General features: G+C 40.0%; 1 protein-coding gene across 4 annotated transcripts in view; it reads right to left on the bottom strand.

Annotated features, from left to right (window-relative positions):
• Positions 1-9517, bottom strand: part of MARCHF7 (membrane associated ring-CH-type finger 7) — a 50989-nt gene extending 41472 nt beyond the window's left edge. For 2 of the 4 annotated variants that reach the window (XR_012920554.1, XM_076005580.1), the window contains exon 1: positions 9359-9517. The gene's annotated coding sequence lies outside the window, so the exon portion shown is untranslated. The remainder of the gene's footprint in view (positions 1-9358) is intronic. The other 2 variants (XM_012745229.3, XM_012745231.3) reach the window with 1 other exon arrangement.
• Positions 9518-12159: the final 2642 nt, after the last annotated feature.

Below are 12159 nucleotides of genomic sequence, written 5' to 3'. Positions count from 1 at the left end.
GCTGTGACCTAGGATGGCACCACTGCATTCTAAGCCTTAGTGACAGAGTGAGGCCTTATCTCAAGAAGAAAAAAAGAAAAGCAAATATGGCAAACTATTAACTATTGAATGTACACAAGTTTACATGGGTGTTAATACAAATATTTTCCCAACCTTCTTTCTGAATATTTTCATGACTAAATTAGGAAAAGTGTTCCATCTCTGCACAATATAAAGTCACAAGAGAACATCCCACCCGTTCTAACATAACAAAAATAAGCTATAATCTATAATCTGGTAGACTTTCTTGAGTTCACCAGAAAGCTCAGGTTGCAAGGCAACAAGATCAAATGAACTGCAAAGGGTGACAAGCCTCTCCACTGGAAGAGATGGAATAAAGTGGCCACCATATAAAAGCTAAGAAAAAACTATCAAAATTTAACTAATTCTTAAATTCCTAAAGGCCAAATATTTGCTAGGGTGACAGTCAAGACACTCTGGAAGCATACACAAGGGGAGTCTTTTCCATAGACCTCTACTGAGTGTTCGCAATAAAGAATGAGGATAGGCAGAAGACCTAATAGTCTCTTTTTTTACAGCATTATCATGCAGGGCCTGCCTACGTTTACTAGAAGAAGACAACCTAAAGAATTCTATCCATGTTCCAGACCCTATGTGAATACAACGCAGTGATTAGCTGTTGCCAGGAGAGGATTAGAAAACCCAAGTTCAGCAAGGACTTGGCAATGATACAGGTAGAGGACTGTAGCCACTGGGGAAGGGCCCTAAAACCCATATGCCCAAGATCCTCCACCAATACAAGGCAGAGGTCAGCACACAGCAAGGAAGGGGCACACATAGAATCTACCTGCACTCTAGAATGAACAGAGGCAGAAGAAAGGCAAAAATGCTGGAAAAGCCCTACCTCTGAGGATCAGGTGCACATAGAGCCTGCCTAAGATTGGAGAAGGATCAATAGAACAAAGAACTGTCTTCTAACCATAGCTTTCTTCAAATAAGAGGCAATATCAATCTGCTGAGGGAGGTATAACAGAGATCCATCTCTCTGTGGTACAGGGCCTGCAGAAAAACTGAGGGTGGTACAAGAACACTGAAAGAAACCATCCAGGGTTGGGCGTTGTGACTCATGCCTATAATCCCAGCACTCAGGGAGGCCTAGGTGGGAGAATCCCTTGAGCTCAGGAGCTCAAGACCAGCCTAAGAGTGAGAACCTGTCTCTACCAAAAATACAAAATATGAGCAAGGTGTGGTGGTACTCAGCTACAGTCCCAGCTACTCAGGAGGCTAAGGCAAGAAGATCACTTGAGCCCAGGAGTCTGAGGTTGCAGTGAGCTACAATGATACCACTGCACTCTCCCCAGGGTGATGGAGTTAGACTGTCTCAAAAACAAAACAAAACAAACAAAAGAAGCCCTCCAGCATTCTAGGCCTCACATTAAGCATTAGGCAGTGGCAGTAGTCCACTACTAGCATACTTTGAAGGTAAATAAAGCAGTAATAAAGATCAGACCCAACTCAACTATAGACTAAACCAACTCAATCCTGACAGAAAGAGAATATGTCCACATCAAATGTATAAATTATTTACCTCCATCTCTACTGTTTACTTATTTATTTTTACTATAATCCAGACATCTAGGGTATTTAGCCCTTTTGTTAGGTTTGGTTTTTTTTTTTTTTTTTTGAAGACAGGGTCTTGCTCTGTTGAATGGGCTCAAGTGGCATCATTTACTACTCTTTTATTTACAATTTAGCATTCAATCAAAAATTATAAGACATACAAAAATGCAAGGGAAAAAATCATCCTATTATGAAGAGATAAAAGTTAACAGTATCAGACAAAGATATGATACCAATGTTAGCAAATGAGGAAATCAATGGGCTACAACTAGGTAAACCTAAAAAATTAGGAAAAGGGGACACAGGCTAGAGGAAAATGATCTAGAATGAAGACTGGAAAAACATACAGTAACAAATACAGAAAACAGAGTTGAAGAGATTCTGAGGGAAGAGTAAGAAGGTCTAACATACATTTAATTAGATTTCAAAAGGAAAGAAGATTAAAGCAGAGAAAATATTTGGAGAAATACTGGCTAAAAGTATTCCAGAACTGATGGAAAAAACACCAACTCAGAGTCAAGAAGTCCAACAAATACCAAACAGAATAATCAGCCACTTATACCAGACTGAGGAAAATCATTCTATTAGGTTATTAAGCACAAAATGTCCAATTTTCCTTGAATGCTAAAGTTTTTCTTTTTTTGAGACAGAGTCTCACTCTGTTGCCCATGGCTAGAGTGCCATGGCGTAAGCATAGTTTGCAGCAACCTCAAACTCCTGGGCCCAAGCAGTCAGTCCTACTGCCTCAGACTCCCAAGTAGCTGGAACTACAGGCATGTGCCACCATGCCTGGCTAATTTTTTCTATATATTTTTAGTTGGCCAATTAATTTGTTTCTATTTTTAGTAGAGACGGGGGGGGGGGGGGGGGGGCGGGGGGGTGTCTCACTCTTGCTCAGGCTGGTTTCGAACTCCTGACCTTGAGCGATCCTCCTACCTCAGCCTCCCAGAGTGCTAGGATTAGGTGAGCCACCGCACCTGGCCCAAGTGCTAAAGTTTGACAGCTGATATCTGACATTTCACTTTGACACTTCTTGTTTTATTTTTATTTACCTCCTTATTCTTTCAAATGCACGGTTTGGCTTGTGATTGTCTTTCAAAAAATTTTTAGAGCAATTTTTGTGAAACCATGGATAAGTCAAAAATTTGTGTTATCTTCAAATGAGTTCCATTGTGGAACCAATCCAGCACAGACAGCTTGAAGTAACAATAAAGTGTTTGGGAAGGATGTGGCTAATGAACACAGTGTGTTGATGGTTTGAGAAGTTCCATTCTGGTGATTTTAATCTTAAAAATGAGCCACCTGGGCTACCTGAGACCAAGGTGGATAATGATGCGCTGAAAGCTGTAGTGGAAGTGAATACATCTCAACCAATGTGTCAATTAGCAGCAGCAAGGTTTGTCATTACTATTCCCACAATATTGGACTGTTTGAAACAAATCAACAGGGTAAAGAAGCTGGATAGATAGGTACCACATGAATTAAATGAGTGTCAGGAAAGAAATGGTCTCAAAGCTTGCTGTCATGACATAAAGGCAAACCATTTTTATGCCATATTTGTTACATGTGATGAAAAATGGATTCTTTGACAATCGCAAGCATTTGGCACAATGGTTGGATAAAGATGAAGTGCCAAAACACAGTCAAAAAGCGAATATTCATCAAAAAAAGCTAACAACGTCTGTTTGATGGTCCAGTGCTGGTATTATCTACTACAGCTTCATGAAACCTGGTCAACCCATTACAGCAGATGTCTACTGCAACCAATTGGATGAAATGAGGAGGATGATTGCAATTAAGCAACCAACATTTTTCAATAGAGACAAGCCAATCCTCTTGCAAGACAACATTCGACCACATGTTGCACAAATAACACTACTCAAACTACAGAGGCTGGACTTGGAAACTTTGTCATCCGCCACTTTCAGCAAACCATGCACCAACTGACTACTTCTTCCAGGCTTTGGACCCCTTATTGCAAGGAAAAATAGCCAATTGTGAATAAGCTATGGAAAATGTGAGATTTCATTGCCACTTGCTCTCCAAGCTTCTTTGCTGCTGGCATAAACAAGCTATCATTAAGATGGCAAAACTGCGATGACAGTTTAGGCGCATACTTTGATTAACTGTACTGCTTCTTGCTAGAGATTTAATAAACCACACTTGATTCAAAAATTGGACATTTCATATTTAATTACCTAATACTTAAAAAAAACAAAAACTATCAGTATGCTATGGGAGCAATAAATGGAGAACCAAAAGTTCCAACATGATGAAAGACTTCAGAGGAGGTAACATCTGAGTTGACCTTTGAAGAAAAACTAGAAAAAAAGAAAGAAGGTATAAAGATGCTAATGCATGTTTAAGAACTATTAAATCGAATAATAATGTATGAAGCGTGTGATTCAGGGCATGGAAGGAGACAGGAATAGAAAGAACTCCAAATGTAATAAATGTAGAAAAGTACTCTTCCAGTAAAAGCCAGTAGAATCTCTACTAAGCTGTTTGTATGAAAGTCTTAACACTGATGGTATTGCTTAATAATAGCTAGTATTCTGTGCCAGCAAAGCTCACAATATACCTGTGGAATTGGTACTACTATTATTACCATTTTGTAGATGAAGAAATTAAGCATTGGAAAGATGAAGCCTTAGAGTCAACGCCAAGTAACGGGCAGACTTCAAAACTTGAGCTCATAACTATTGTATTTCTTCAAATAGTCAGAAATTGGCACAGAATACTAGCTATTATTAAGCTAAATGAAAAACAAAGTTAAAATCACTTCACAAAATAGACTTTAGATTACCCGACTTAAATTCTTTTTTTACTATGAAAATTTTCAAGCATACACAAAAGTAGAGACCAAACTGAACTTTCATGTATCAAAAGTTTTCAGTAACACTTGACCAATGTTGTCTATTTTACTACCACCACCACCTGTATTATTTTAAAGCAATCCCAATCATGACATTTTTAAGGATATCTATTCTTATAATTCTAAACAACCTGTGGTAAATTATAAAATATGGCCACAAATCTCTGCCATTGTAGTATGCAATGCCCTCTGCAATGCAATGTTGCTGGTCTGCCCAGGACAAGGTAGAATCTTCTTTCCCCACCCCTCGAATGTAGGTTAGCCTTGTGAGCCTTAGTTTGACTAAAAGAATGCATTGTAAGTGACATCATATGATTTGCAAGGTTGCAAGAGATCTTATAAGCGTCCATTTTCACTTTCTTGGAATGCTGTCCTGAGACCTCCACGTCATGCATGATCATATGGAGCAAGGTCTAGATGTCAATCAACACTACTCTGACACCACCCTGGACCTTCCAGCCTGGGAAATCCACCAGGTGAATGCCAATACAGTGAACCCAAGAATAAGCAAACAAGTAGGACTGCCCAAAAGGCATATAGAATTGTAAAAAACAGTAAAAAGTTGTTTTAATCCTCTAGGTTTTGAGGCAGTTATGCAGCTTCCTAACTTATCCTTTTATTTTCCTATTAGTATTATCTTATGCCCCAGTCTCTATAAAAATGTAATTCTAACTGGGTCTGACTTGCAATCTGTCTTAAATATTAAGGGAGGACTGCAGTTACTGAATTGTCAAAAACTCCTAGCACTCTGAGAGGCAAAGGTGGGTGGATCTTTTGAGCTCAGGAGTTCGAAACCAGGCTCTGAGCAAGAGCGAGACCCCATCTCTACTATAAATAGAAAGAAATTAACTGGCCAACTAATATATATAGAAAAAATTAGCCAGGCATGGTGGCACATGCCTATAGTCCCAGCTACTTGGGAGGCTGAGGCAGCAGGATCGCTTGAGCCCAGGAGTCTGAGGTTTCTGTGAGCTAGGCCGACACCACGGCACTCACTCTAGCCTGGGCAACAAAGTGAGACTCTGTCTCAAAAAGAAAAAGGCTGGACTAATCACACAAAATGCCAATCAATGTAGCTTTTCAATAGCCAAAAATTTTCCGGAAATACACAGCTATAATTCCATTATTTACCTGTACTTTGTATACCCTCTTATTTAAAATATCTGATCATGGAGAAAAATTCTTTTTTTCTTAATTGGAAATCCTAGTGTTTTCTTGATCCTAGTGAACATGAAGACACAGAAGCTAAGGGTGGTCAAATGAAGTAAGCACTTTGAAGCAGAGAACTTTTGGGGCCTTAAAAAAAAAATCTCTTGATTTTTAGCTGACAAATATTTAAAACACAAAGATATACTCAAGTCTTGAAAAACAAAAACTAGAAAAAAGTTTAACATTTCCACAAGAAAATGTAACTTTGATGTTAAGTCTACACTATAGCACTTTAAAAGATAAGCTGTTCTTCTTCAATGACTCTTTAATCTGTAAGTGTCAAGTTTTTGACCTTCTTTCAGTAAGTCGAAACCATTTTAGGGTTCTTTCTGGAAAGTGAGAAACACATTACACTAAAGTGAAATGATCATGATGGAAAGATGATAACTAGCTTTTAAGGTTCAAAACTTGCCCTCTTTAAAACTGTCGACAAAAATGGGCGTAGAGCAGTTGGTGATTTTAAAAACCGGATGTTCAGCTTAGCTTGCCTAACCGGTAGAGTCACCGAAATATATTTGAGATCAGGTTAAGCCAGCTTTGACCAGGTAAGTTCGTGTCAGAGTAGAAAAGTCAAAAATTAAGGTGAGTGAAAATTAAACCCCAGACAACTCTCAAATTATAAAGTAATTTTATTCCCTCCCCAACCTCTTTTCAGCTCACCCTATGATTAGCAAATACTGCACTGTAAAGAAACAATTTTTGTAAAATAATGATTAATAGAATTCTGTGTTGGTGAATCCAAGTAATCTTAGTAGGAATTCAAAATTTGATTCCTTTTACATTGTAATCAATCTAATGTGATCAGTTGCTGACTCAGTTATTTAAGAATTAAGAGGTTCATTAGTTAAGTTCAATTTGTTGGTTAAAAACGAATTTTGATGCAAGTCTGTGCATTTCATTCATGCAAGTTCCACTGTTCTTTAGTACTGGCACTTAATTATCCATGGTAACAGAAGAACGTTTCAGCAAAGATAATATAAAAATGATTTTTATTTGCGTTAGGGACATAATAGGTCTCCACTCCACAGCACAGAGCACTAACTTTCTAATGCAGTACAGAATGTCTTTCATGTTAGACTCAAACCACCCATTCAATTCATATTTCAGTTATGGGGAACAAACTGTCAATTCATAAAACCATGATATCACCACTTTGCAGATTCCTTATCAAAGTCCTAGATCCCCTTAGTTCAAGCAATACTTCCTGTAAAATTTCCCCACAAGATTAAGCTGCCCTCCTCTATGCTCCCACAGGTACTACTATATAGTCACACTAGGATAATAATAGTAGTTTGTACATTAGTCTGATGACTAAATTGTGAGTTGTAGAGGGCAGACGCCACGTCAAGCTCATTCCTGTAATGTGAAGCCCTAATCTAGCAGCCATACTACAACAAATTAAAAATTACTGGTCCTGGCATTATCTCACACCTATAATCCCAGCACTTTGGGAGACAGAGGCAGGAGGACTGCTTGAGGCCAGGAGTTCAAGACCAGCCTGAGTAACACAGCACACCTCATATCTGAAAAAGAAACCTGTTTTTTAAATTAGCCAAGCGTGGTGGCATGAAACTGTAGTCCCAGCTACTCAGGAGGCTGAAGTGGGGGATCACTTGAGTCCAGGAGTTCCATACTGCAGTGAGCTATGATCTATCATGCCACTTCACTTCAGCCTGGGTGAGAGAGCAAGACTGCCTCAAAAAAAAAAAAAAAAAAAAACCCAAACCAAAAAACAAAAAGAAAACAATATTTTATGTTGATAGCTTTTACATGATAAAATTTTCCAAACATATTAAAATATAGGCAATTCAAGAACATGCACTAGCAAAAAGGGTTGTATGAGGTGGGTATGGAGCTGATTAAAAATTGGCCACACGAGAGAGTCATGGATGACTCTTATGTCCAAGTCAATTATTTGACATTTTTATGCCTGTATGTAGAGTATAGCGGAGCACCTTGGTGCTTTACCTGGAAAAATAAGCCCTCCTATCAGTGTGGCAGAAAAAAAAATCATTTGTACATAAAAAAGTAGAAATTCTTATGCAATACACCTGACCCAACAGGCAACTGGAAAAAAAAAAAATAACCCAAGAATATGCAAACTGACTATGCTTACTTTGTGGTGTAATTTAGAGCAAAAGAAGAGCTGTAAACAGCTTTTATCTATAAAACATATGTAATATAGAACTTACATAAATACATACCATTGTGTGTGTGAAGCAGTCAGGATTCTGTGGAGGACATATTACTGGCAAAGTAAATTCTTAAGGTTTTTCTGACCAGAATGCTTGGATACAAACAACTGGACCTTAGTTATCAACTTCAATTGTTTACATTCATTAAAAATATACACTGAAAGTATTATTTTGAACAAAAGTTTTGGGGAAAAAAGTATGTTGGGGAAAAAGTGTGTTGATTGCTTCACACAGTACCTCATCTAACTTAATCATCACTTAACTCTAGGAATTAACTTCTATGTTCCTGAAGAAAGCTGACGAGGTAAAATAATTATGGCAAAAATCAAGACTCAAACCCAGATCTTCTGACTCCCGCACTACTGCCGTTTCATAAAATGCTGTAGAGCTATTATATGAAATACTGACTCCATTTCTGAAAATTTTTCTACCTCAAGGAGAAATCTAGTTACACTATGTCTTGCCTTAACAGTATGCTGTTTTGATTTTTAAGCCAAAAATTCGTCTTCAACCCCTACCTCTTAGCTTCGGACAGAAAAAAGGAAATAGGCGGAAGGAACGGGAGATTCATAACAATGAATAAGAAAAATGCCTTACAAGGCCTACAAAATCGGAAAAAAATCTTAACTAAATTCAATTTTACTTGGCACGTTTACTCTTAGTAGTACCAAACGACACCAGTAGTGACGAATTTATTACCCAGAGATTTTCCCCATATATATTTACTTTTGTAAACTGGAAAAAGTATTAACTGTAGTATTTTTTGGTGTGTGTGTGTGTGTACACATTCATCTTCACTACGCAGCTTCATCAAAATGAGGGCGTATTCTACTACTGGCGCCTTCCATCTTTTTACTTCTTAAGCCAACAGGTCCTTTTTTATATACATATAACCACCTATTTCAATTTAAAAAACACAGCATTTATCAAAACATAGTAAGAATACCCCCCCAAAGTGTCACGATATTCAAGAACTGGAGCTATCAGTGAGCAAAAGGGCTGCATCTAAGGGGCTGACAAAGTCACTTCCATGCGAGGCTGGGGCGGCCCAGCCCTAACCCTGCCCGCCTTCAACACCGCGCTCTCCAAATACCTCACTCGCGACACCCCCGGCCCAGGGGGCTCCAGAAGATCCTCCAGAACCCAGCCCAAGGGGAGGCCGCGCCAGGCCAAAGCAGGGCCCAAGCCCCTCGCCCACCACTTGTCCATAAAGCGCACAATCTGACCCCGCCACCCGTCATAAACTCCACCACGGGACGGAAGGCCACCAACAGAGGAGGCCTGTGCCCAGTCCCCGCGCCGTACAGGGGTCCCGGACCGAGCTCCTCCACCCCAATCCGGCGAGGAAGCGACCTTCGCGCCCCTAGGCCTACGCTTCGTTTCTTCCCCTCCCCCACCCGCGGCCTTGTCTCGAACCAGCTCCCCGGGAGGTGGAAGCCCAAGCCCCGCGTCTTATTACCCCTGCTCCTGAGCCGGCGCTGAACTGGGCGCGTCCCGCTTGCTGCAACCACGCCACCGCCTTCCTCCTCGGAGTTCTAGGCCTGTGACTGAGGAAAAGAAGTCCGCAGCTAAGCACAATGGCGCCCGCCCCTCTCCCGGATCCGGCGCAGAACCAGCCGCCACCGTTAAGCGCCCCTCCCTTCTCATCCTCCCCCACTTCGCGGACTTCCCGGCATCTCGCGAGAGTGGCGGCGCTGCGGGAATCCGAGAGCTGCGGGCGGGCTCGACGTACCCCACCGCGGGGTGGTGCTCTGACTGCGGCAACCGTTGAAGAGCTGCCCCCGGGGAGTCAGCGAGGCGCCACTGGTAAGCGGCAGCGGCAGACCGGCCCGAGTGCTGGCGGCTGGGCTGGCGAGTGTGCGGGCGCTGGGAGCTGGGCGCCGGAGGCCCGGCCCTGGTCGGCCGTCCTCGCTCGACTGGCGAGGGTCTCTGAGCCAGCCCCTTCGCTCCCCGGTGCCCCGGTCCCCGCCCACAGGTTCTTGCCCCCTTGGGCAAACCTGCAGGGCCCACTGCTAGAAATACCGCCCAGCTTGGTTTTTGTTTTGTTTTGTTTTTTGTTTTGTTTTGTTTTGTTTTGTTTTTGTGGCGCTTGGTAAGTGGCGCAGTGAATGTTCATTGAATTGAATCAAGCACTGCCTTTTCCGACCTCCCCTCCTCCCGGTTAGTCTCCCTGCCCGCCCTATTAAGCCCTTCCCCTTAAGGGTTGGAGCAGATTTTCCAACCTTGTGGTAATTTCCTGTAGTAATTAAGTCTTGGTGGTGGGTTACTTTTACCATCCTGTCTTCCAAAATCGTGACATGAACCTTTGATAACGTAACTATAGATTTCGCAGTAAAAAAAAATCCACCTATTTAGAAAGCGAGGAAAATTGTGAGGTAAATGGTATTATGAATATTAGGCAAAACTTTCAAAGAACTGTAAATGTGGTAAACTAAGATGTAAATAACTACTAATGAATAACAGTTAGTACGTTAGAGAAAAACGCCACAATTTACCCACAGATTTAGATGATACGTGGATTTTGAATAATGTATCAAACAGAAGTTTTTCTTTAACGGTAAACATCAGTTATTGAAACTTGGAAGCATGCTGAAGGCACTTGATTTTTTTAAATGACCTATTTTGTTATTAAAAGCAATCCATTGGATCCAGATAATTCCAATAACTAAAATATGGTGTTTACATGTAATTGCCATTTCATCAGAAGGGAATGGAGTATCAATCACTATCATCTTTATTTTATTGTATCTTGGAGACTAACAGACTGTCCATGATTCACTATGATAAATTGTAAAATACTGTAAGTTTTAAAGATTTAAAGTTTGATTATTAAAGCTAGCACATAAATACCAATCTAACTTTTAGGATATTTATTGAAGATTAAGCATCTGATATGGGATGAAGTGAGCAGGGATTACCTTTGAGGAATTAATTTGCCCTTTAAAGAAAAATAATCTTTTTCCAGCCTGTTTGAGTGCTATGTAGCATTTTGATTATATACATATGTATATGCACACTGAAGAACCGGACTGTATCTGTATGGGTTCAAATCCCAGCCCTGCCTCTTACCACCTTTGTTATCTTGAGTAGTTCCTTAACCTACTTAAGCCTAGGTTTCCTGTAAAATGGGGTTAGTAACAATACCTGTACCCCATAAGGTTATTGGAAGGATTAAAGAAGATAATGCATCAATTCCTAGAACATAGTAAGCATTCTGTAATTGTTAGCTATTACATTCCATGTCTGAACCACCACTAATATTATTTCTTTCTGGGGCTTAATATTACATAGGTCCCTTAAACATCTTCTCAAGTTTATTCTACATTAAGAGGAATGACTGCACCATTTTCCTGAGCTATGGTAGTCAGACCTGGTAGTGGTAACTTCTCTACAGAATCCCCAAATCTGGCAAGGATGGTACAGATTTTGGCAGATTATGGCTTCATTCCTGCCCAGCACTGATGGTATTATCAGAGGTGAGTATGGCACCAATTTCCTATGCTAAACAGAGCTTGCAGATTCTAGTTTTTTATTGACGATACTAAATAGGTAAAAACCACTGATAAGTATGTTTTTGTTTTTAAGATCGGCTGGTTGTGTTTTTATTTAATGTAGTCTCTCTGATTTCAGTCTCCAGGTAATTATCTTTATCAAAAAAAATTAATGAGATTTTGCTGTTAAAGACATTTGCTAGGAATTGCTAGGAATTCACTAGGATGCAAGTAGGTATAATAGTGACCATATTTTCTGAACTAAAAATCAGGACAAAATGATTTGACAGACATATTTGAAATCAGAATTGTTCCAAACAATCTAAATTCCATGGTTGCCTTTTATCCACAGAATGTCCCCATTTGACCTTCCTTTGTTAAACTTTATATCCTCTATGGACTGACTCTGACATACCTTTCAGTATCTAAATATGTTCACCACTTGCCCACACCACTCACCTGAATTTTCAGTTTTGAACTTGCTTCTTCTCTAAGTTAGGGTCTTATTGACTATTATTAATTTTCCTCCTTCTGCTTTATAAATCTGTCATTTAGCTATGCTCATATAGCCCTTAACTCTTATGTATTTCTTTATCCACCTGATGGCTTAGAATTCTCTTTCATATACTGAATTTCAAAGTTTCTGTTTTCTATTCTTTTTATCATCCTCAACCTAACCTTCTAAGAAGCCTCTCTATGGCAAGGGCAATTGTATAGATATTCTTTATTTTGCATAAATGGTGTGGCATTGAAAAGATATGGTAATATC

The sequence above is a fragment of the Microcebus murinus genome, chromosome 8, assembly GCF_040939455.1.
Source record: "Microcebus murinus isolate Inina chromosome 8, M.murinus_Inina_mat1.0, whole genome shotgun sequence".
Classification (NCBI taxonomy): domain Eukaryota; kingdom Metazoa; phylum Chordata; class Mammalia; order Primates; family Cheirogaleidae; genus Microcebus; species Microcebus murinus.
The sequence above is the reverse complement of the archived record's forward strand: the minus strand, read 5'-3'. Positions and strand labels throughout refer to the sequence as shown.